Source organism: Engystomops pustulosus, chromosome 1 (genome assembly GCF_040894005.1).
Source record: "Engystomops pustulosus chromosome 1, aEngPut4.maternal, whole genome shotgun sequence".
Taxonomy (NCBI): Eukaryota; Metazoa; Chordata; class Amphibia; order Anura; family Leptodactylidae; genus Engystomops; species Engystomops pustulosus.
In genome coordinates, this window is record NC_092411.1 from 218,264,843 (window position 1) to 218,291,115 (window position 26,273).

Consider the following 26,273-nt stretch of genomic DNA (forward strand, 5'->3'; position numbering starts at 1 on the left):
GGACATTACAGAGGGTTTTGGGGGACATTACAGAGGGTTATGTGGGACATTACAGGGGCCTGTGAAAAAATAAGAGGGGATGTGAGGGGACATTACTGTGAACTCTGGGGGGTCTTCTTAGTGGAGACTGTGTGGGACATTAAAGGGGGTTCTGTGGACACTACAGGGGGGGGCTGTGTGGGCCATTAGAGGGGGCTGTGTACATTACAGGGGGGCTTTGAGGGACTTTACAGGGAGCTATGGGGACATACCTGGGGCCGGCCTGTGAGGAAATTAGAGGAAGTGGGGGGACATTGCTGGGCACTGTGGGGGGGGGGCTCTTCTTAGGGGAGGCTTTGATGGACATTACAGGGGAGCAGTGAGGGACCTTACAGGGGGGCTCTGGGGACACTACAAGGGGCTGTGTGGGACATTAGAGGGGGTCCTGTGAACATTAGAGGGGGCTGTGGGGAAAATTACAGGGGGCTCTTTAGACATTACAAGGGGAGCTGTGGGGGACATTAGAGGAGATTTTTAGACATTACATGGGGGCTGAGGGGGACATTGGAGGGGGCTCTGTGGATATTACAGGGTGGTTGTAGAAGACATAACGGAGGGCTCTTTAGACATTGCAGGTGGGGCTGTGGGGAACATAGCAGTGGGCTCTTTAGACATTGGATGTGGGGCTGTGGGGAACATAACAGTGGGCTCTTCACAAGGGGTCTGTGGGGGGCATTAGAGGGGGTTCGTGAGAACTTCTTAATATATATATATATATATATATATATATATATATATATGTTTTATGGCTTTTACAATATGTTATATTAGGAAGCATTTATTATTTCTGTATTAACGGTATTTTCTGGAGGACTTGCTGTGTTTCTGTAGGCCCCTTTCACATGATCTTCTATGGTGGCCATATGCTAGCTATATGAACAGCAGCTAATATACGGCCACCATAGGAGAGCTTTGTTCACGGCACGCTGAGCACACTTGTGTGTCACCAGAAAAAAAGATCTTCCATAACAATAAGATGAACGCTCAACCTTCCCCAGCCAAGCAGTCCTGGCCTGGGCTTAGCAAACATGTATGTGAAAGGGGCCTTTCAATAAAGGAGGTAGAGTGTTAGGGGTAGCAGCAGAATAACACTGTTGGGGGGCCAAGATGTAGGGACAATGAAGAACATAAGATGTCTGTGTGGTGAACTCCACAGGGAGGACATGTAGCTGAGGAGGAGACATGGTGATGCCGGGACCTAATGGCGATGGAGAACATATCACCTGCAGTAACTGGATGGAACAGGTAGGGATTCCTCCTGTGGTTTCTGTAGATGTATATGTTAGGACAGTAGTTATAGGCCCGACCATACTTGAATGGAGTTGGGTACAGGAGTGGGCATTACCGAAAGAAAATACATGTGCATTGGGGCCCGTGCCTCGGATCTTTTACCACCCTTGCAATGCCTCTGGTCTGAGCACTGAAAAAATGATATATCTGGCCAAGGCTGTAGAAACAAAATAAAAAGGTATGCTTACCTTCTCCGTCGCTCCCATTGTCCTGCACTGGACATCCTGTTTAACCTCTGCAGCAATAGTAGCAGCAGTCATACATCTATTTTCATAAGATAACCTTTGGATATAACCCTGGGTAGCAGCACTCAACTTTGGTTGATCATTGTAAGGCCTGTTAAGGTAGCTGTAACCCAAGATACAGGGGTAACTAGCACATGCACTCTCAGGATCAGTAAAAGCTCTTAGCAGCTGCAGGACCTGCTGTGATGTCATAAGTATGTGATTGATCACATGAGGGGGAGTATTAAGACTGGCGTTCAAAACCCCAATCTTAGTAATTTTGTCCATTGTGGCCATGCAGTAGTAGAGATCCATGGCATTTCACAATTAATTGATTTTCCAGGGAATAGTAAAGCATTTCTTAAAGAAGACCTGTCACCTGAATTTTACTACTCTGACTAACAATGCCTGCTGATAAAGGGTTACAAGTCCTCCCCATAACACCTAAAATAAGGTCACAGGGAGGCACTGTACCTACAGCTGTTTTTCTTACATGCAAATTATCTTTCATGACTCATGACTGCTGGCATTGACTCTTCTCCTCTCCCATGCTATCAGTAAACCATGCCCCCTTGCTTTGACTGACAGCTCTGTATCACTTTAAATCACTGCTCTGCCTCCTTATACTGTCTGTCAATATTCAACTACAGGTATATGAAGCTCTATTTGCTTATAGGAAATATTGTGTCAATTTTTTTTTACAGAGTGTCTTGTGTTACATTCATGTCATGTAACTAAAGTGAAGTTATCTAAGGTCCTTTAGCCTTTTAACATTATCAAACTGTACCCCATGTATGTATTTGATCACATAAAATCACAGCATGCCTTCATGGAGGATGGAGAAGAGTGGAAGACCATGGAGACATGGTGTGATTACATATGATCAGATACATGCATGGGGTACATTTTGCACCCTGGTCCCATGACATGAACTGGTGAATAGTAAGGTTAGCATAAGGCATGGGGAGGAGTTGATGGAAGGGGCCAGCTGAACAGGTAAAATAAGATAAAGTTGATTTATGTGGATATAATGGAAACTATTTTTAGCTAAAAGAAGGGAAGCAGTAAGTTATTAGGGTTCTACGGGAACCTGTTACTAGCTATATTTGTAAACATGTGGTGACAGGTTAAAGAACAGGCTAAAGAAACTTTCAGGGTTATTTTTTCTAGGCTATGATACAACACCTTGGATAGAGACAGTATTGCTGCGTTTATGGAGTAAGAAATGCGGTATACTTTTGAATCAAATTGAAGGATTCTGAAAGCAGAAATTGGGTCTGGAAACGGAAGACCACTATAACTCACAATGATGTGCATGAGGCCAAAAGGTTAATCCTTTTTTCAACTTTATTTCCAAACTTTGTCAGAGAAACTTCAAAGTAAACTGTGATTTGTTCCCCTGATGTGCTGTAGGTGGCAGCAGAGTATCACGTACACAGCAAAATGAACACACCCAATGCAAAGACCCAAACAAGAGGAAAGATTAATGGTGCTGTACACTGCTGATTATGACTCTCTAACTAAATGCACCTACCATGTCTATTTCCAAATGACAGTGCAGGTAAGAAGAGGGATGTTTTATTTTTCTGCTGCATTTATAATGAAATTAGAAAACTGCATGAATAAAAACCGCTATCTTTTTTCATTGTGTGCCTTTCGTGGTGTATAATGTCCTCTTAGTTACATCAGTGACAGTATTTTTAACAAGATAGATGAAAAGCAATCGCTGTGACGACTCTCATGAGAGAGAAAGAAAAGATACACTCTGTATATGCGTGCTGCTTTCATTTGATTCATTTCAGGTTCTTCCTGTATCCCTGCAATAAACTGCATTTCATTCCCAAGTTGTCATGTGTTCGGAATCAGTAATGACATGATTACCAGACAAGCTTCAGGATAACAAATGGCAAAAGCCTGTGCTATAATATCCTTTCTAGGGACACACTTTATTCGGAGGGTCCATTCGCTGGTGATGATGCAGCAGCACACATGCATTAGCCTCTCAATAACATCTAGCATGTTCCCATCGTGAATGTGTCCCTATGGCATTATCATAATACAAAGACAAAATGTCCCAGGATTAAATTATTTTTAGTTGTTGTTTTCAGCAAGTAAAATGCTGTTCTGGAAATCAAAGAGCTGCAAGCGTTACCAATTCTGATAATAGCCGGACTTGCAGCTGGAAGGAGTTCTGGCCTATTTGAGACTCACAATAAACTAGGACATTCCACCAAAATAGCACTTAGGGTCAGTAATGGCAAATTGGTACAGGGAATTTGACTATTAAGGGAATACAGTTTCACTAAACCAAGTGCAATAATGGCTGTTTGCATAAATAGCATGTTTCCTGCTATCCATAATTTTGTTATAATTCGACTTTGGGGTTTATGATTATTGCTATTTACTAAAGTTCTAAAAATGTAATTTATTTCACTGTGGCTTCCATTGGTAGGTTATATAGCTACATATATTACCACTGTACTAATTTTAAGACAAACACAACATATTTCACAGTGTCACACATATTGAAGGGGTTTTCTGCCTGATAGATGTTTACTGACCATCTACTGGATGGAACATTAATATTAGATCATGGAGCACTGAATTCAACTGGATGGAAAATATCTCCATTCTCTGTGCAGTGGCTGGGTTATTGTGACTCAGTGAATGTAGTAGCACAGCTAATACACAGAGAATGGAGCTGTTCTTGCAGATTTGTTCTCTATGTTCATTCTGGTATCAGGGACAGCAGGAATCAGAAAATTTGTAGGGGTCAAGTTTAAGAACAACACCTTATGACCGTGCTCAGTCTTTGAAAAACTCACTGTGCAATAGACTGACTACATTGTAGGGACAGGTCTCCTTGCATCTTATTGATATGTGATGCAAGGAGTCCTTGCTTGCTGAGGGAATATCTGCACCGAACTAGTTGCTCCGTGAAAACTGGCAAGCACACTGTCTGTTGACTAAACATACAATTTGGATAGTTTATCAATAACAATAAGCAAGAAACCTCTTTTAAGGGAACCTGTCATTAGAAATTGTCCCAATAAACCAAACCCGGTATGTTGCCAAGCAGCCATACACCTTCTAGATGATGTTTCTTTCATGACCAAGTGTGGTAGTATCATCCTGAAAATCAACTTTTAAGTGAGATGTAAATGGTTGTGTAAAGTCAGGGAGGCGAAGAGTTTAACACTATAGTCAAGCTCTCCCTGCCTCTGAACGCCTCCTCCCATGTAATTGACATCATGCGCTAGACTTCAGGAGATCTGATCAGTAATGTCACTGGACAAAGGGCAGTAATTACAGTGAAAGGGGCATTCTTAGGCAGGGAAAGCTTGACTTCAGTGCTAAATTCTCCGCATCCTTGACTTCATAAAGCCAAACTACATCTAACTTCAAAGTTGATTTTCTGGATGATGCCACCACACAAAGCCATGTGGAAACTGACCCATATGTTGGACTGTTTCTAGGGGAGTCTTTGCATCACACAGAAGTTTGATGCTAGGACTCCCTGTCTGCTGACCAAACTACAGTGCTGCTAATGTGAGCCCTATGTTGAAACTAAAATTGAAAATCTGGAGAAGTAGGAATTGGCTTGTCTTATATTTGGGACTATTCCCTAACAGCTTAAAGGCATTCTTATTATCATGGTTGACATCTGATTATCATTTTTTATCAAATGCTCCTTTGACGGATTTCTCTGTAGAAAGACAATCCTGCAGGGACTTTAAGAAAAAGCATGTAGAGGAAGAGCAGCATGTTAATGCATCATTTTTACTCCATAGATGCAAAACAACAATAATAAATAACAATAAAAGCTTCTCCAACTTCTCCTTATCTAATGTCTGTATGTGTAAACATTGGCATAACTACCACTGTAACTAGTGACGAAGCAACCCAGGCCACACAATAGCTATGAGTGAAGAATACGCAAAACTAATGCCCATTTTACTGGAGGAACTTTTACGACACAGTTTTGTGCATCCAACCTTAGACTGCAGACATGCAATGATGTTCCATTTCAGCATGTGATGTTCATACTTTAGTGGAGGGACTTTTGTTATGAGGCTATATTCAGACAACTAACCTACTTCCTGGCTGTAAAAAACAGACCTCCCTTTTTATGAACTAAATTGCCAACATAGTAACAATTCTCCCACAGTAGTCAACATAGGATTAGATCCCCTAGAGTAGCCAATATTGTAACAATACTCCCACAGTAGTCAATATAGAAACAGTGCTCCCAAAGTAGTCAATAAAGTAACAGTTCCCCCACAGTAGTCCATATAGTAACAGTGCTCCCACAGTAGTCCATAAAGTAACAGTGGTTCCACAGTAGTCAATTTAGTAACAATTCCCCCCACAGTAGTCTATATAGCAACAGTGCTCCCACAGTAGTCCATATAGTAACAGTGCTCCCACGGTAGTCAATATAGTAATAATCTGCACTGGAACGTCCCTTTAGGTGCAAAGTTTTGTGTCACGGCGGACACAGTGCAGCCGTGACACAAAACTGGTTCAAACACTACAGAAATAAAAGGTTACACATGTATTTATGTGCAAATGTACTCCACAAAACTGGCACTGCCAGTTTGATAGATCTGGGCCAAAGAGTTTGAGTTCATGATGGCAGTTACCTTTCCTCTTTCTAGGAAAACTTAAACTACAAAAAATGTAAATGGATGACTAAAAAAATTATCATGAAAACCATGCTCTTCCAAAAACTAAGGCAGGTCAACGACCTAAGTAAGAGCATTCTGAACAGTAGAGGTTAATGATTGTATGCGTCCTAATCCTCATAAGGAATCAAATATTCTATGAGGGAAGTGTCTATATTATTTCATGGGCTACATACAGTATAAGTCACTGTAAGAGATTTCTTCAGAAGGATCTTCACAGATAAAAGGTGCACACAGAGTAACTATTTCCAGGAACAATATTCCCTTTCCTTGCTGCTGAGGTGCATGTACTGTATGAAATGAATATCAACATGAAATGTAACTGCACCTTTTGTACCTGATTACAATTCTGTAATGTATGAGGAACATCTTGCGGCCATTTCCTGTGGTTTCAAAGTGATCCTCTCTAACTACAAAGCAGACAACTGACAACCTGTGCAGTCATTTGTCAAAGCAATCGGAAAGTCTGAAGTGAGGCGGCCATTACTCACTACTATCCATTAGAACCTATTATGTCCAATTCAATATAACAGATAATTAGTTTCAAGATCTCCTCATCTTAAATATCAGCCTGAGCTCCATTGTTAGAGCATATTTAAGAACTAGTGAACCAAAATGGACCATGTGATATGTAAGCCTGTCTGAATAGCAGCTATTATCATGTAAGTGACAATGTAAAGTGTGCATACTGTGCAAGCTGCTATGTCCCACATATGCCATAAATTCACATCTTAGGAACATACAGTAATTCATTGTTAACACTATTTCTGTTGAATACTTAAAAGACTTAATAAAGAAGTTGTATGAGGTTAGGAAAATGTGGCTGAAGTAGTGCCATTGCTGTCTATAGACTAAATGCAGGATTGCAGCTCAGCTCCATTTACTTACATAAAACTTTGGCCCCAATGCACATGGATGGAGCATTTCTCAGCAATGAAAATGTTGGTTTTATAATTTTTATTCCCAAGTTGCTTCCATGTGGCATCAGATTTTAATTGATCCTTAAGAACTAGAGTCCAGTGGTAAAATTAGGGGGCACATGCCCCTTTGAGTTGATGTACAACTCCTGGGGCTTCAGCACTGCTTATGGGCAGATTTATAATTTTGCAGAGGGCTTTTCTTGTGTGCAAGGAAGGTCCTGTAAGCCTGAATTTAAAGAGGACCAGTCACCAGAATTTTACCATCCAAACTAATAATGCCTGCTGGTAAATGGTTATATGTCCTCCATGTATCACCTAAAAGTAGCTTCCGGTGAGGTGCTGTACCTTAATTACAGGGATTTTCTGATATGCAAATTAGCATACTTTAATCTTGGATATGACGTCTAATCTCTCCCAGAATTCCAGTGAACCATGCTCTGTGTCTCGTCAAATTTCAGGCATTTCCCTGCCTCCTTATTCCTGATTGACAGGTGCTAGGTTTTTGCCTCTATATGGAACTAGTACTAAGAGACCTTCTGCAAATATTCAACTGTTTACTTCACTCTAAAATTTGCCATATCGACAACACGTCTCTGTTCACATGAATCACAGCATGCCTCCATGGACTTCTAGTTCACCCCATCCACCATGGAGCCCTGCTGGGATTTCACATGATCGGATATGTGAGGGATATGAGGGGAAACATTATTAGCTAGAAGGGTGTCAGATAGTTAATAGGGCTCTATGGGAAATATTACTAGCTGTATTTGTACAAATACGGTTTAAGAACTACAGCTTTTTAAAAAGCTGAACAAAAAGTCATGAGTTATGACTCATCCACCCCTCTCACCACTCCACTCTCCACTCCTCTCCAGACAGGTACTGAGTGACACAATGCCTTCTCTTTTAGTCCCAGACAGCCCAGGATGTGCAATGTTTAGCACTATATATTCTTCTTTTATTGCAATTTTTTGGTATTAAATGTACAAAAGAACATTGATAACAGTTCAATGAGGCACAATTGTTTGTAATGGGGGAATATTAAAAAAACACAATGACCATCAAAAAAAAGAAAAGGAAATAATAAAGATCAAAAATAAAACAATTACAATTAAGTCCTCACCAATCCTACCTGAGCTAGTTGGGGGATCTGTGGTGAAGGTATCATTGAAAACTCTGCTAAAATGATGAGGTATCAGTTGTTTTTTCTAAACTAAAACTTTATTTTTCAAGATAAATTACCTTGGTGATAAATAAGTTTATTTTGGGTTAAGACTTGGGCATTCTGGGGGTTATTTATCACACGCTGACGCTCCTGATACATCAAGAGGCTCTGAATCAAATGGCTGGTGTATAAATAAATGCAGCCGGCGAATTTTCACATGTGAAATTTCGCCGTCTGCAGCGAGTGTGCAGGTAGGGGGACAGTAATGCCCTGTGCTGGCTCACTCCCGGCTGTGCCCTCCGCTGTCTGGCCGTGCCCCCCCTTCATGCCCCACTGTTATGAAGTTGGTGGATGGGGGGAAATAATCTCAAGTGTTAGCATTTTCAATCGTTTCAGGCTTCTATGCCACTGACGTAGCATAGAAGCACGTAGCATATTTATCAGGGCGCAGAGACCCTGATAAGTATCCCCCTCTGTATCTAAAAGGTGCTCCTTCAATACTACAGTCTATGTGTGCACAATGATAAAGGGACCAGACAAGGACTTGCTCTACCCCTTAACAATCTTTAAAAATAAGGGTTGTGTGAGAGAATCAATTAAAAACTATTGCATTTAGTGTGATTACGAACAGCATATTCCCATTTCTCACTGTTGTGTGAATAAGCCATAAGCTTGTTTCACATGACTGTGTTCAAACAATACAGTAACTCAGGGACAGGTCTCTCAGTTATGTATAGTTATGTATGAGGATAGGAGTCCATACATACTTATGGGATAACAGCACTGTAAGGTGATCATGTTTTCTGGCACTCCTTACATCATACACGTAGCTCCAAAGGGTTCAGTTGTAGCTCCAGTTACACAAAACCTTAGGTTTATTCCTGGGAGAAATGAGCCCTTTATCTTTACTAGCTTATCTTTACTTATCTTTATGGTGGAGCACATATTTTTTTCTGGTTGCTACACATTTTTGCCATCAAAGTAAATTTTTATGCATTTTTTATAAAATGTTGCACCTTGAAACAAAATTGCATCAAGGTACCTACTTCAAAAGACTTCTAAATGGGTGTCTTCTTTCTTTTTAGAAAAAGGGATTTTGTTTGATAATTTTGTTTTTCTTTTGTACATGTCAAATTTGTAAAATTTGTTTCTGCACCTCGCCCCACACACCTTGGCCCAAGCAGCTACTACAGTTGTAGTTAAGCCTTTGGCTTTTAACCTTTATTTACAGTATATTAATGCAGTATTACACATGAACACAATCACCCTGCTACATAGAAAAACCTAGCCAAGATACTTCTGTATGCAGAATTCATAGGATAAAAAAGGCATGGAAATGCACTGTGTCTGTAACAATCCATTATGTTGCTATAATAAAAAAAAGCTGTTGCAAATAGGAGGAAAACATCATCATCAGACTGACTCGTGTAGAAACTAAGAAAGAAATTCATAAATGGCAATGGGAATTGCTTATCATTAAGGAACATTATAAAGAGCATACATAATACATGTAGCCAATAAAGGTTAATAGAAACCTGTCTGCTTCTTGATAAAAACTGTGATTCATAGTGGCATCCTAAGAATGTTCGCATCTCTTCTAAATATATGAATGCCATAAATGTTCTTGTATGTTTCTCAGAACAAAAGTGTATTAAGTGATTATTCTTCTGCTGCAAGTTTACATCTAGCGTGTTATATAGAGCTAACAACACCAGAATATTTACTATACATGTAAAGCTGTAACATGTATAGAGCAGGAGGATCTGATATATTGATATATTGCCTGTCTTCGCCCCCCCCCCCTCCCCATGCACTGGTGTGGGGGCTGCTTTTCAAGGTAGCAAAAGGAGGAATTGTTTTCCATTTAACACCTTGGAAAACGTATTTGCATACTTCACAGAATGCCCTAGTGGAGCATCTATGGCTTTAAGTCTCCACATGCCTTTAAGGTGGCCTTAATTGGCAATCTCTCCATAAGGAGAACACCTACTGTCTGACCCCACTGCTGGCTTAAACTGAGACTTCAACTCCATCTGCATCCTTTGGATACAGATAGAGTTGAATAAGGTGATGGCTTCTTCATTTTTCTCTTGTGGACTTTGTTTTTCTTGTTTTACCTGACCATGGACTTTACTTAGGGAGTTATGGGACTTTGCCTCTTTCTACATAGATGGAGGCATCCAGGAAGAAGAAGACTTACCATCCTCTCCTTCCCCCCAACCTCCCTCATGTGTCTGTTATTTTTTAATAAAGCTTCGGGCCTGTGACAACTTACCCCCTTCCCCTCTTCCCTCACCCCTCCCAACCCCCTGTTGCAGGTTAGTTATTTTTTTGAGAAATGTGTGTTTTTTTGTTTGCCGGAGCTAGTATGCTAGAGTAGCACTTATTCTGCCATAGTGTTAGGATAGTGCTAGGAGTGTATCTTAATTTATTGTGTGCTTTGTACAAAGCCCGTGCTGCGTCATGGCACACACTGTCTGTAAGTTTTACTGTGTATCTGTGAATAAAGGCTCTTTCAATCAAAAAAAGGTGATGACTTCTCGGCCTTTTGGCTAAGATCAAGTGCAGTCTCTGAACTACCTTGGATCCGACTACGAACTCTGGAAGACTGAAGATCTGAAGATGGAACCCTGGATTTTTGAAAAGATTTGGAAGAGTTGCTGCTTTTTCTTGCTGCTTCTTGGAAAAACCTTGGATTATCTCTGGGATTACTTTTCTTCTTCAAGACTTCTTCTTTGTTTCTTCTGGAAGAAATTTCTGCCGGTGGAACCTTGCTCCTAGCGATCGGCTAGGAACCTCCGGCGGACCAAGCAGGAAAATCTTCATTGCTTTCTCCCCCTGGGGAAAACTCTGCTGAGGACTCTGCTCAAGGATTTCTGCACCTTTACTTCTTTAACCCCCCAAGCAAGCCGAAGCCATGGCTCCAGCAAGCAAGGAGGAAGAAGAAGCAGAAGACCCCCAAGGAAGCCCCAAGACTGGAGGAGGAAACCCCAAGACCTCAGGCTGAAACCCCAAGACTGGAGGCCAAAGACCCAGGACCCGAGGTACAGACCCCAGGACCTGCAGTTGTCCCCAACCCCGAAGCCCCCACCACTTCTCGGGTTCAGAAGCCGCCCAGGAAGACCCTACATGAGGGATACAGTGGCCCTGAAACTGAAGGAGGTGGACGGAAGGGTGCCGGACATGTCCAAGGACGTCTTCTGTAAGAAGATGCTGCTGGACCAGGGGATCCTGAGCCACGAGACCTTTGGGATCCATGTTAGAAGCATTAGAGATAAGTTTCGTTGTTCGACTGTACTAACCTTTCTTGCCTCCCAACCAGGTGATGTTTTTATGTTGCAGGAATGTGCTCTCCCCTCCTCTAGGTCCTACCAACATCTGGCCAGGCAGTGGAGTCACGGCCCGTCCTACTGGTCCGGGGGGGGGGCGTTGGGCGACTGTAAGTCTGCAGGCTCCGCCATCCTTCTCAGGGGAAGCGCTTTTACGCTTGATTCCATCCAGGACCTAGTCTGCAGCCGACTTCTGGTCGTAGATGGGTCCTGGACGGGTGAGCCCGTGCGGCTAATCAGCGTGTACGCATCCCCTGACAATGGTGAGCATCTAGAACTTTTCCAGAACCTCAGACGGCAGCTCACCACCACCGGGGCCGTAGTGATGGCCGGAGACTTCAACTGCCCCATAGCGGAAGATGGGCGCAGCTTTGGCACCTCGAGCAAGCTTGATGTCACGTCCAAACTGGTCATAGAGATGGTAACTGAAGCATCCTTAAAGGACACAGTGGGTTCCATGGGGTGCGACTCCATGAATTACACGTGGAGCCGCCCTGATGGCTCACTGCGTTCCCGGATAGACTTCGTGTTCACCTCTAGAGCAATCAAGCCGTGTGGGTTCTCTATGGTCCTCTGCTTCTTCTCTGACCACAGGGCATTCTGGGTTCGGGGTGCCCTGGGCCATGGTTTTCCAACTGGCCCAGGGTCCTGGAAACTGAACTGTGCCTTGCTGGAACAGGAGGGAGTGCAGGAGGAGCTTACAGAGGCCTACATGGTTTTGAGGAATGACAAATGGTTGTTTTCTACTGTCAGTGAATGGTGGGAGTATGTTAAAGTGGAATTGCGTAGTTTTTTTCAGGACAAAGGCAAGCGGCCAAATTGAAAAGGGACTTCAGAGAGCTCCAGCGTCAGCTGAGATCACTGCAAGACCTCCATCACTGCGGCTGGGATGTCAGAGCGGAGCTGGAGGACACCAAGAAGCGTCTGAAAAGTCACTTTGAGAAGGAATCCAAGCGATCCAAGGAATCCATCTTTCGTGCCAAAATGGACAACCTGGAGAAGGGTGAGAAGTGCAACTCTTTATTTTTCAGAAAAGTCCACGCCGGCCACACACCCCTGACTGAGCAGATGGGAAAAAGGCAGTGATAGGAGTCATCGCCAACTTCTACAGCAGCCTCTACGCCCCGACACAAAAGCCGCCGAGAGGTTCCTAGCAGGCATCACTAACCCCCTTGATCCTGCAGGTGCCATAGCAATGGATGCCCCTTTGATGGTGGACGAGCTGCTCTCTGCCGCTAAATCCTTTTGACCCGGCAGGACTCCGGGCAGTGACGGTCTCCCAGCAGAGCTCTATGTAGTGCTGGGGGACCTCATCTGCCCGTACTTGCTGGAGCTCTTTGAGGAGATGGTGGTGGAGGGCAGTAGGCAAGGAATGATCACGATCCTGTACAAGCGGAAGGGAGAGAGGTGTGACCTGAAGAATTGGCGTCCCATCTCGCTCCTCAAGATCCTTGCAAAGGTCCTAGCAAACAGACTGAAGGGCGTCATAGGGAAGATCATCCACCCGGACCAGACCTGCGGCATCCCAGGCCGCAGAATTGCAGACAGTCTAGCCCTCATGAGAGACACGGTGCATTACATCAGAAGCCGCCGCATCCGCGCAGTCCTGGTCAGCCTTGATCAGGAGAAGGCCTTCGACCGAGTCTCGCATGAATTCATGGGTAAAGTACTGCGCAAGCTTGGTCTGGGGAAAATGTTTTGTACCTATGTTAACCTGATGTATTCTGATATTTGCAGCACGGTGTTGGTGAACGGCTGGAAGACTAACCCCTTTCCTATCCTTTCAGGGGTTAGACAAAGCTGTTCTCTTTCACCTCTTCTCTTTGTTTGTGTTATAGAGCTGTTCGCAGAATCTATCCGGCAGAGAGGAGAGATTAGAGGGATCACCGCACCGGGACCAGGACACGCCGAGGTCAAGTGCTCATTCTACATGGACGACGTGACCGTCTTCTGTGCAGACCAGCGTTCGGTGATGGAACTCGCCCAGACATGTGAGCTGTTCGGACAAGCTTCGGGGGCAAAGGTCAACTGCAAGAAGTCGGAGGTCATGCTCTTATGGGACTGGCATCCTGCTTCTTCTGCACCTCTTCCCTTCACCATCCAGCAAGACTTTATCAAGGTTTTGGGGGTTTGGTTTGGGAAAGACGGAGCAGCCACGAAGTCTTGGCAAGAATGCTTGCAGGGCCATTACCAGGACCGTGTTTACGTTTGTTTGGGGTTCAAAGATGGACAGAGTCAAAAGGTCTGTCATGTACAAGGAGCCTCGCAAGGGGGGTAAGGGCATGGACCATGTGTGTGACATGGTCCGAAGAACTCTGCGAACACCAAGGGACTCTACCAGAAAGTCCATGTCCCGCTTTTTCCTTCTTCCTCTGTGGCGGGGGCTTGGTTGAGACAAGTGGAACAGCTCCTTCCCTTACAACTGGGATCCTCCCTGGTATTATGCCAGGGCGGTGAAATTTGTGAGGGATCAACATCTGGAGGGACTCAAGCTGGATTTGTGGAAGCCTAAAACTAACCACAAACTCATCAGAGCCAAGGATGTTGTGGAGTGTGTTCCGGGGCCGACCACCAGACATCTTATGTACTTTATTGTCTAAATCTCGGTCCTCTAACAGTGTCATCCTGCTGCACATAGCTGCTACATTGTGCCTATTGTGGCCCCCACAGTTATTGCCCCTCCAATACATTGGCTCCATGCTTTACTTTTCCAACCCCCTCATTGTGCCACCCAGCTAATAATTCTCTAAATGTGGCCTAACATATAATAATACTCCAAATATCTGTGGCCTCAGCTAATTCCCCTTCAATGGATTATGCCTATGGACAATGCCTACGCCCCTACACAAGGTCTTTTGAAAATGTAGTATGCTCCCTTTGGTTTCCGTAAGGGAATTAAAAATCTTATAAAATAAGCACGTTAAAAAATAATATAAACACACAATAAAAACACTGGTAAAAATATTGGTTTTTATTGCCTTGGTTTTTACAAGGCAATAAAAAGACTATAATTAAGTATGTGTGAAGGAAAGCTTATTTTTGGTCTTTATGAGTGCTTTTTGTCTTCAGATTTAAGAGTTTACTTCATGGACTGTTGGACTGAGCTTTGCCTCTAGAATGTAACAGAGAAACTTGTCATTTTATTATACACAGTTTTTCAGTTGATGTATAAAATGGCCACATTTTATTTCATCATATTTTTTAATGAACTATGTGCTCAGTAACAACTTTGCTTGAGATATGGAACATTTTACATGTTTTTGTGTAAAGTCAAAGTACTATTTATATGTGTTATTTGGCTTTCCACAGCCAATAACTTCAATGTGATGTATGGTAATAATGACTGGCGGTCAATACGATTCTTTTACTGAGATGTGCTGAATGAGATTGACCAAATTTATTCTGCATGTCAATTAGTGAGGCTGATTTACCAAAAGTAACGGTGACATGGTAGACTAGACAGCCTGGTGCTGCACCAGATTTATCGCTGTGTCTGATGCTGGATGATAATTCTGATGTAGTAAATCCATTAGTCGGCTTAGTTTAGTTTCAAAAAAGTTTTATTCAATGAGAAAACAAGATTGAATATGGTAAGGACAATAAATTGAATGAGGCAATGTGCCTTATTCTTAGCCTTCCCAGGCTTGTCTCCCAAAAGGAGTACCGCTGATGTTACGGGTTTGTGTTACCCAGTATGGAGCGGGTGAGGGATTTGACCTCAGGGCGACCACAGGGCAATACCAGCAGATATGGGCCATGTCTCCTAGGGCATTAAAGCAGCTATTGGGGAGATGGGGGTACATATTGACGAGACGGGAGGAGACATAATAAGTCCTGTGCAGTAGCCTAAGTGAGGTCAGTGAGACCTGTTGGCTTCCTTTTGCTAGGGTGGTGCAACAGTGGGCCTGATGTAGCACTCGTTTTTTCTGTGGTTTTTGCACCTTTTCTTATTGCCGTACTGTTTTTGCGCCAGTTTTGCGACTAAACACCAAACTAGCCATGCAGCAAAAATAACCTGGTTTTCCTCATATATCCTTCCAATTCAGATGTTTTACTGCGCCTAATAATATTCATCATTTGCGACTTTTTGTTTAGGTGAAAAAATGGGTGCAATAACACTACAGCCCGAAGGTGGCATAAACTGAAAAGCAAGCACTGAGCTCTTGTGAAGAGCAGCTTATCCCCAACAGCAGAGCTCAGCAGACACTACAGACACTATATGTAGCCTCTGTTTACAGTTCATGACCTTCTATTTACAAAACAATCTGCAAAAGCCTCAGCTCAGAGCAGGAGAGAATAGAAGTTTGTAGGATTTTGAAAATACTACAGAAAAATGTGCTTTGTAACAGGATGACCACATTGGTGTCTGAGGAGGATACTGGCCAGATTTACAGGGGCAGTGGAAGATCAGCACTGGGGAATCCCCTCCAGGAGAAGCCACTGCTGAGCAGATCCCTGGGTGCAGGGTGTCACACACCTGGGTGCTGCGGTAAGGGTTATTCTCATGTTAGGGGATGGGAGAGAAGCAGGGAGGAGTTTGTAGGAGGATCACATGTAAGAGCCCAAATCTAACATTGCGCCTATACTGCGCCTAAACTGCGCCTAATTGCACCTAAAGTAGTGATTAATAAGAGGCAGGAAATCAATTCATCACAGATGGTTGTAACTTGTGATAATTCAGGCGCAACAATGCACCAGAATATAGTTGCAGCAAATACACTTAAGTGCAGAAAAGTGATACATCTGGCCCAGTGTCTCCACCTCTGCAAGGAGATTCGGCAGCCTAAATCTGTCTCCCATTGCTCCATGAAGCGTGATTTGATGTACGGTGTTAGAGCATTGAAGATAGAATGTAAAATGTCTTGTGCGTTTAATTTAAGCCAGAAAACGGTGCGAAAATTCTTTTGCATTAGCATAATTTTGTGGCACACAGACTTTTTCAAGCAGAGCCATGCCACACCCTTTTTCATACTAGTTGTAAAATGCTTGTAAAATGTATCAAATAGGTTTTTTTGTTGCAAGAAAATTATACAATTCAAAGAGGGGAATTTATGGGATTTCATGGGATTCATGGGATTTGTATCTTGTGCTCGCTGTTATTGGTCATATGTCAATTTTGAAAGTGTCAAATACACAATGTTATCCAGTGTGGTGTGACACTTTAGTTTGTCTGCTGGCTTTAATTCAGAATTATTTGTCTTTGTCACATGTGCGCCTGCTTCCTCCTCTGTATGGGCTGGCAGGTTTAGGAGACGTCGAGTTTTGTCTCATCTGGCAGTTTGAACTGGGCTCTAGTGGCTGATTGACCTGATGTCTACCACACCCATCACTCTGCACTCTGCTTCTAATAAGTTTGTGGACCTGTAACTGCTTGATCCTTCCACTTGTGGCAGGGCCTAGTTTTCCTCTCTCACATTGGCATTGTTTTTCACTTCAGTGGTTCAGTGATTTCTATGGATGCCTCACAAAGCTATTGATTTCTGTGGGTGTTTTGACATTGGCTTGTATTTTTACTGATCTGTTGTCCCTGTAAAATAATATGAAACATCTCCTATTTTTTTCATTGATGAAGCTGAAAAACCAGGTGTGATGTTTTCAAAGCAATGTTAAACCTTCAATTTATTTTGCTGACACAGAGACAAAACCAAAGAAAACACAACGGAGACAACATGTAATGAACGTGCAACTGAAGCTGAACTTCAACGTCAATGTGAAAGAGCCCTAAGTGTCCATCTAGTCTTCACGACTTGCTGGTCAAACTGCTATTTAGCCGTGTTCACATTAGCTTTTCTCTTGTTTTGTCTATCTATTGGTTTCTGATCTGCTTGCGTATTTGTCTTCTCTATTTGGATTGTGATTTGGTTGTTGTTTATTCCCACTGTTGCCAACTCGTCTAGTCTGCCTTATTATGTTATGTCTGTCTTGTTACGTGTTCACACTTAACCCAAGGAGGGACCGCCGACCAGTTATTGGCCTCCGTATAGGTGGGACCCACTAAGCAGGCAGATTGGTTGGCTCAGTGCAGTCTTGCTATCTCTACGCCATCAGGGCAATGGATTCGTTTTGAGAGTAATTGTGTGGCTAAATAGAAAGTTGTAAATCATAAATCTCGCATAAAGCAGTAGATAAATTGGAAAGGCACTAGTAAATTTGTTGCGGTCTATGTGCAAATGACATTAAAGAAGTCTATGTCAATTGGGCACATAAGAAAAATGCATCAAAATAATACCATTCCTTTTAATAAAATCAATGCATCTTTCTTGGTGTGAGACTGTCATAAACTTCAGACATTCTTTACAAAATTACAATGCATTTGTCAAAGTGTAAAACATTAGTTTCACTCTACCCATGCCTCTTCCACTCTTTTGTGGAACAGGTAGAGGGAAACTTGCAACTGTTGGTACAAATACACATATGCACCAAAAAAACTTTTTCCATCCTAAAATATGCTAGAATATTGGCATATAATGAATGATTCTGCCTCCCCTTGTGGTCATCATGGAGGGATGTGCCCTGCTTTGCACCTTTTGTGTGTAGTAGAATTGAGATCCATTATTTATTTTCAAATCTCTATTTTTTAATATACATTAAGAAAAAAACAAATAGCAAAGATCAGAAAGACACACAATTTTGCCACTTAAATTTTGTGGATCCAGGGTGTGTTAAACAGTGAAAAGCAGAGAAAGCATCAGAAATACAATCATATATGACTCGGTTGTAGAGTTACATCTCTGAATGGAACAAAAAATATAGATAATAATCTAGAGATAGAGTAAGAGTTAAGAAATAGAGGAAAATCCTATATTAGAGTCAAATAGTGAGGCACAGGATGTGTGAACAGTGTCCCACCACAGCTCTCCGTGTGGGGTAAACAGGCCAGAGACTTCATCTCGCTTGAACTTGCAATAATCTGACATTAAAACTGAAGGAAACATTTCCCAGTGGCTGTGGCAGCAGAAAGGTACAACACTATGGAAGATTTGCAGATTACGGTTTTAGCAGGATATTTCAAAACACAAAGGGAAAGAAAAGAATGAGAGCATACACTCACCAGCCACTTTATTAGGTACACCATGCTAGTAACGGGTTGGACCTCCTTTTGCCTTCAGAACTGCCTCAATTCTTCGTGGCATAGATTCAACAAGGTGCTGGACGCATTCCTCAGAGATTTTGGTCCATATTGACATGATGGCATCACACAGTTGCCGCAGATTTGTCGGCTGCACATCCATGATGCGAATCTCCCGTTCCACCACATCTCAAAGATGCTCTATTGGATTGAGATCTGGTGATTGTGGAGGCCATTTGAGTACAGTGAACTCATTGTCATGTTCAAGAAACCAGTCTGAGATGATTCCAGCTTTATGACATGGCGCATTATCCTGCTGAAAGTAGCCATCAGATGTTGGGTACATTGTGGTCATAAAGGGATGGACATGGTCAGCAACAATACTCAGGTAGGCTGTGGCGTTGCAACGATGCTCAATTGGTACCAAGGGGCCCAAAGAGTGCCAAGAAAATATTCCCCACACCATGACACCACCACCAACAGCCTGAACCGTTGATACAAGGCAGGATGGATCCATGCTTTCATGTTGTTGACGCCAAATTCTGACCCTACCATCCGAATGTCGCAGCATAAATCGAGACTCATCAGACCAGCCAACGTTTTTCCAATCTTCTACTGTCCAATTTCGATGAGCTTGTGCAAATTGTAGCCTCAGTTTCCTGTTCTTAGCTGAAAGGAGTGGCACCCGGTGTGGTCTTCTGCTGCTGTAGCCCATCTGCCTCAAAGTTTGATGTACTGTGCGTTCAGAGATGCTCTTCTGCCTACCTTGGTTGTAACGGCTGGCGATTTGAGTCACTGTTGCCTTTCTATCAGCTCGAACCAGTCTGCCCATTCTCCTCTGACCTCTGGCATCAACAAGGCATTTCCGCCCACAGAACTGGATGTTTTTTTTTTTCGGACCATTCTCTGTAAACCCTAGAGATGGTTGTGCATGAAAATCCCAGTAGATCAGCAGTTTCTGAAATACAACCATGCCACGTTCAGACCAGCCCTTCTGGCACCAACAACCATGCCACGTTCAAAGGCACTCAAATCACCTTTCTTCCCCATACTGATGCTCGGTTTGAACTGCAGGAGATTGTCTTGACCATGTCTACATGCCTAAATGCACTGAGTTGCCGCCATGTGATTGGCTTATTAGAAATTAAGTGTTAACGACTAGTTGGACAGGTGTACCTAATAAAGTGGCCGGTGATAGTACATTAATGCAGGGATTCAACATCTTGCCAAGTGGTCTTCATATCCATGCATCTTCATGACCCCCTATCTCTGATCTGGAGGCCACAAGGAGATAGACCCAGAGCTCTCTTGTCGCGCCTCACAGGTTTTTAGTCTGTTTATTGCCATCCTGTTGTAAATAATGGGGCACGTTTACTAGTCGGGCTGTTCACGTTCTTCACTGCTAAAACAGCAGTGCACACCCTATGTTAAAGATGCACCACAAATAAGATGGTGAACTCTGTTGGACCAGTGTGGGGAAGCGACACATTCTTAGTGGATAGCCACAACCTGCATTATAGATGGACAATGCACTTTCAGTGAACTCCAGTGACCTGGTAAGTAAGTGTGCAAAACAAATTGTGCCAGAAGGTGTTGTTGTACTACAAAGTGTCGGTGAATAAAAACTGCAAGCAAATGGAGAAACTAATTTATTAAAAGTCCCGAGCTTAAAAAATAGGAGCAAACTTCATAATAGATGTGCCCCAGTGTGTAGAGACAGACTAAACAAGCAAGTGAAATGGTAACACCCTGTTGACAATCTATTGATGCATTTCCAGGATGGATATCAAAGATTTTTTAGGAAAATATACTTTCATTTTTTTTGGCCTCTGAATCCACATTTGTTTATCCATAATTAGCATAAACCAATAATTTTCTTTACTGGGCTACAAGCATATAGAATTAAATTATCAGGTTTATTGTCTTCGTCTGTGCTCATTCATGAAATCATAAGTTCTGAGGGAAAAGCAATCCCACAATGATGTATAAAAAGAGAAAACAAATTACTGTTAAAGTAGATGAATAAAAGACAAGTTGCTATCTGTGTTAACATGCCTGACAAAGAGAGAATATACTTGATTACCGCTCATCAAGCACAGAAAATGACTTGAAATATTACATGCAAGGTGCCAGCCTTCTGTATGCGATAATGACTTCTAAAAAAACAGGGGGGTGTTTGCAGTCTTCAACTTTGCCTACAGTTACATGCAGATTTTTGTAAATGAAAATCTGATATGTGTAGGCTTGATTCTTGCTTGCCTCTGCCTTCTGTCTGAAGTAATTGCATTCTGATCCGTTGCCCACACAGTAAGAAACCATTCTCGCCCATTCTTTTACTGGCGCACTGATAAGAACGGGATTGGATGAGTTTAAATAAAACACTTGATTGGCAAACACTTCACTATTTAGAGTTTTCTAAGAAATGAAACCTGAAATCAATTGCCAAGTTAACGCGAGCAGCCAAGCTTCTCAGGTTAGCACTTTTAGATCTTAATAAGGCAGGCAGATTTACTGTTACATTTCTTCCACGGATATGTGTTTTCTGTTGCTCTGTTAAAGAATATCTCTTACTGATTCAACATATTGTTTGGATCTTTTATGTGACAATTTGCTTTTATGGTTGTACCACTACAATTTATCATTCAATAATTTCATTTACTTAAAGGGGTTATCCCAAGTATTTAACCCCTTCGGGACTCTAGGACGCCTATTTTAGCCTCTAGTACGCGGCCCCATTTTTCGAATCTGCCCTGTGTCACTATAAGTGCCTTTAGCTTTGCAACGCTATAAGATATCCAGGAGATTTTGAGAAATTTTTTTTTCATGTGACTCATTGTGGGGGATTTACTAATTCTGGCGCAAGCACGACTGTCGGCATCGGAGATCAGTCTCTAGAAAGCACTGGCAATGTTTTAAAGTGGCGCATGGCTGTAAGTAAATAATGGGTAGACGGTAACAATCAGTTGTGCGCCATAAAAATGCCAACATCAATTAGATTTGTGCCAAAATCTTACATGGACTGCGCCTTAATTTTGCTCTCTGACCATTTTTTTCCTGGTCTATTGTGCGCCAAAAATTTGCACCCAAAAATGGCAACAAAATACACATAAATGTGACAGATAATGTGGAAACATTAGGCCACGCCCACTTGAGCCAAAAAAAGACGGAGGAGTCGGGATAGTCGGAAACATGTGTTCTTTCTGGCGCAAACTAATTATAAATGATTTGCAACAATCCTGCGCCCAAAAAAAGAAAGATCCCGACATTAGGCGCAGATACGATAGTACATGTCCCCCATTGTGCTTCAAATTAGTTTACAAATTTGGATGAAATCTTTATTTTCAAAGTTCTGAATTCTCTACTTTTGATGCAGATAATCATAGCACCCAAATAAATTCATAAGTTACGTTTACTAAATGTCTGCTTTATGTTGGCATATTTTTTTTAAATTTCCACATATTTTACTAGAATGTTATGAGGCTCAGAATATAGGTCCCATTTTAAAAATTTTTGGAATATCACCAAAACACGTATTTAGAGGGACCTGCTCAACTTTTAATTTACTGTGAGAGGCCTAAATAATAGCTAGACTTGTAAATTACCCCGTTCTGGAAACTACACCCCTCAAAAAAGCACTTTTAAGAAGTTTGTTAACCCTTTAGGTGTTAGGTATTTTTTGACAATACTTTCATTTTGGGTGCAAAATCAAACATTTGCAGTGGATTAAATTAAAAAGGCTCCATAAAGTTTGATACCCAATTTCTCCCGAGTACACTGATACCCCATCTGTGGTGGTATCCTGCAGTATGGGCGCACGGCCAAGCATAGAATAGAAGGAGGCGCCATCCAGAGCAGATTAGCATTGTCAAATTGTACAGGCTATAGTCTTTGAGCTGTTTATCATACCATAAAAATGGTAAAATATTTTAATTCTATCGGTTGCCACGATTACAAAAAAAACTCATTTATATAGATTTTTTATTTTTACCCCATTTTTATTGAATAAAAACTAATTTGGAGAAAATCTTGTACATTTTAGCATCACCATCTTTTCATATGCATAATTTTTTTATTTTTCAGCTGAGAAAAAGTTTTTTGTGTTTTCTTTTTGCCACAGCAATTACAGTGAAGTTCCAGTAACAATTCTGGTTTATTATACAGTTTACTTTTATTTATTTACCTATTGTAATGTTTAACCTTTAGTGTTTTAAACTTTTTTTTCTACAAACTTCTACAATGCTCTGATTGCTGGTTCAAGTCTAATACACTGCTCTACAATACTAATTCATTGTACAGCAGTGTAAACTGTCTGAGCATGCAGATGCATGCGCAGACAGTTTACAGTCAGACCCGCATGGACAATATAACGCCCTGGTGCTTAAGTTACCCCCTATCCACAGGACACAGGATAGCAAGTTGATCAGTGAGGGTCTGACTGCTGGAACCCCCACCAGTCTCATTAATGGGACACCCCTCTGAAGTAAAAATACCAGTACACATCACTCCACACAGCCTGTTGCTGCTGTCTCCATCTTATGGCAATATCCCTCCATCAGGCCTGCAGGACTCTAATTATACAGAGCCTGCCCTAACCTTGCTGCATAACCGGTCACTTCTATCTTCTCCAGCCCCAAGTTGCAAATCTGAGCTGTGAGCATCCTTTATCCGACTGTATCCAACCAGCTATCTCAGATATTGGCAAATAGGACCTCTGTCTCTGCCTTTAACTTTTGCTGTGTTGTAGTGTTGTAATAAACATCTACATCTTGTCTCCATGAGGGATCCCTGACTGCAGCTATACTTACACTGGGAGTCCCCCAGGGGGAATCCTCCATCATACTACTGCCTCCCCCTCTTCATGCATCCCCTCGCTGGACTTGCCCAGCTTGGACTAGGACCAAGCGGCCGTGACAAGTCTAGCGCTAGGCCGCACCAAAACCAGCCACTCAGATACCAGGGGAATGTAGCTGCCCCCAAGCCTTTATGCTAGGTCCTGGCAGGAGAACGTTGCAGCTGTGCCCTTTAGTGTGCACGTATCTACTGTAGGTGCAGCAGGTTTATTCTGCACCAAATTGTTTTTGATGGATGGTAAATGTGGCATAGTGCAAGACGGCGGAGTTGTACTTTAGAACAATTATTATTTTATCTAGGTTACTCTTAAAACTGCACCAGAATGTTGACACCGTTGCATACTTTTTGGGACACTGACTTGCTGTGAGGCCACTCAACCTTTTCCCCTATGTACCTTTTTAGTTGGAAATACCCTTAAACATGCGGGGCAATGCATTTCAGACACAAATTACCAATGTGTTCGAAAGAATGGTCAAAATTTTACTCCTAGACAGTAGCTAAATTCTGCTATGTTTGCTTTGAATAGTGAAACATTCATTTTCTCGGCAAGTGACTAAAAATATCTATATTCAGTGAGTTATTCAGTCTCTATTGACTCAAGCTCCTCATAAGGCAGTTTGAAGCTTTTTCTCGGGTAATTTCATCTGCTGCATGTGGAGGAAAAATATTCTGTACCATGCGTAAAAACGAATGCCTACTTTTCTCTGTCCTCCCACCCATGTAATATGAATTTGTGAAAAACAAAAATTGGAATGGTGAGTTGTGTCTTTAAATTCTTATGATATTTGTTATTAAATTGAGTGTCTGAATCTTGGAACGTAGATTGATTGTCCCCAGGTTTTTGTATTGAAAGTGGCACGCAACTCTCTGTCAAAGAGTATCTCCCTGTGTAAGGGGCTATTCACACAACAGTAAAATTGGCCATGTCTCGTCAGTATTTTTATTGCACAGCGCAAGGCTATGCTAAATCCTCTTTAATGCATCATCTCACATCCATTGTTATCATGGATTGTGTGTATATTCTGTTAACCCTTTAGTTACCAAGTTCTTTTTTGCTCTTCTTCAAATGACAATGGGGCTCATTTACTTACCCGGTCCGCGGAGTTCACTGAACGTGCATTTTCCTATGAAATTGCACTATGCTGCAATTCACTATGATTGTCCGCCTGATATCATGCATGTGTCGCTTCCCCGCTCAGGTCTGCCGGAGTTCAGCATCCTTTTCGTGGTGCATCTAAGTGCATTACCTTGCGACACAATTTGAAAGTTAAATCCTGCACTCAGTCTGAATCCGTCGGATCATCCGATGGCACGCCCCCCAATTACTGACGCATGAAAGCCAGCACAGCTGCGCCAAAATCCGATTGTGTGCAAAACAATCTCAGCACAGACACCTGTTAAATACAAGTCCAAGCTGTGCAATGCTCAAAAACGGCGAACAGTCCGATGAATGTGCGATCTGAGACCCTTAGTTAATGAGCCCCAATATATTTGGAACAGCTTTACATATAATAACACGATGCTTAAGACTTTAAGTGGATAGGGTAGTTTTATTAATTAAAGGTCATCTACAACCAGGATGAAGGACTGTATGCAAATGAGCCTAAGGGGCGCCATTATCTATAGACATTAATGGAACCTGAAGCCCCTCAGATTAATTTGCATACAGTCTTTCATCCTGGTGGTAGATATCCTTTAAATGTTTTTCTTAATGGATTAATTGAATTGCTTTTTTGTCATTAAAGTAATAAAATTGAACTTTTATCAAAATATGTTAAAAACATGTTCATCATCAATCCATCGCTCTTCCCCAGGTTTAGCTACAGATAAATAGTGTGCATGAACTTCTGAAACTGTAAGCTTTGTCTCCCTGCTCCTGCTTCTACATTCTGTCTTCAGCTAACAGATTGGAGGGGGGGCAGACGTCAAAGGGTTGTGTATTTTGGGCCCCTAGAAACACAGGAGAATTTCCTCTATAATAATACATTAGAAGTGGAGAATTTCCACTGTTAAAGTTAAGGTCAGGAATGAAGAGCTAATAGATATAATAAAAAACAAATTTTTACTGCAAACTTAACAGTATCTGTGACATCTAGAAACTAGAGATGGGCGAATTGATTCTAACTTCGGTAAGAATTTCAGGAAAAATTCGATTCGCCACGAAGCCGAAGTTTATGCTGATTCGCGGGAACAAAGTTGTTTTTTTTCCCCTCAGGTTTCTGCTAAATGGGTGCCAGAACAACGTGTTACATGGAGCAGAGAACTCTGGGAAGTAGAAAGGAACACCCCCGATGACATCTGCAGACCTGTAAGCCAATCAGCGACCGGCAGGCTTATGTGATGTCACACAGCCCTGTAAAATCCAGCCATTTTCTATCTCAGCACTTCACACTTCATGTTGTAGCGTCCAGCTGCTGCTATTGTGCTGTGCGATTCTTGCTGCAATCCCTCGCTGTTCTATAAGGGGGATCTGTATACCCCAAATAGCAGTTCTATTTAGTGACAAAATCGAATAGGAAGAAATCTGTTTGACTTTCATGCATCTGCAGTAGCGATTGGTGGACTAATCCCTGGCTGTTCTCTAAGGGGGATCTGTATACCCCAAATAGCAGTTCTATTTAGTGGCAAAATCGAATAGGAAGAAATCTGTTAGACTTTCATGCATCTGCAGTAGCGATTGGTGGACTAATCCCTGGCTGTT

General features: G+C 42.2%; 1 long non-coding RNA gene and 1 pseudogene across 1 annotated transcript in view; both read left to right on the forward strand.

Moving 5' to 3' along the window:
- The first annotated feature begins 2,830 nt into the window (after positions 1–2,830).
- Positions 2,831–26,273, forward strand: part of LOC140104741 (uncharacterized) — a 30,634-nt gene continuing 7,191 nt past the window's right edge. Inside the window, exons 1-2 of the long non-coding RNA XR_011850404.1 lie at positions 2,831–2,881; positions 2,967–3,114. This is a non-coding gene — a long non-coding RNA (uncharacterized lncRNA). The remainder of the gene's footprint in view (positions 2,882–2,966; positions 3,115–26,273) is intronic.
- On the forward strand, positions 10,856–11,057 carry LOC140087483 (U2 spliceosomal RNA; annotated as a pseudogene).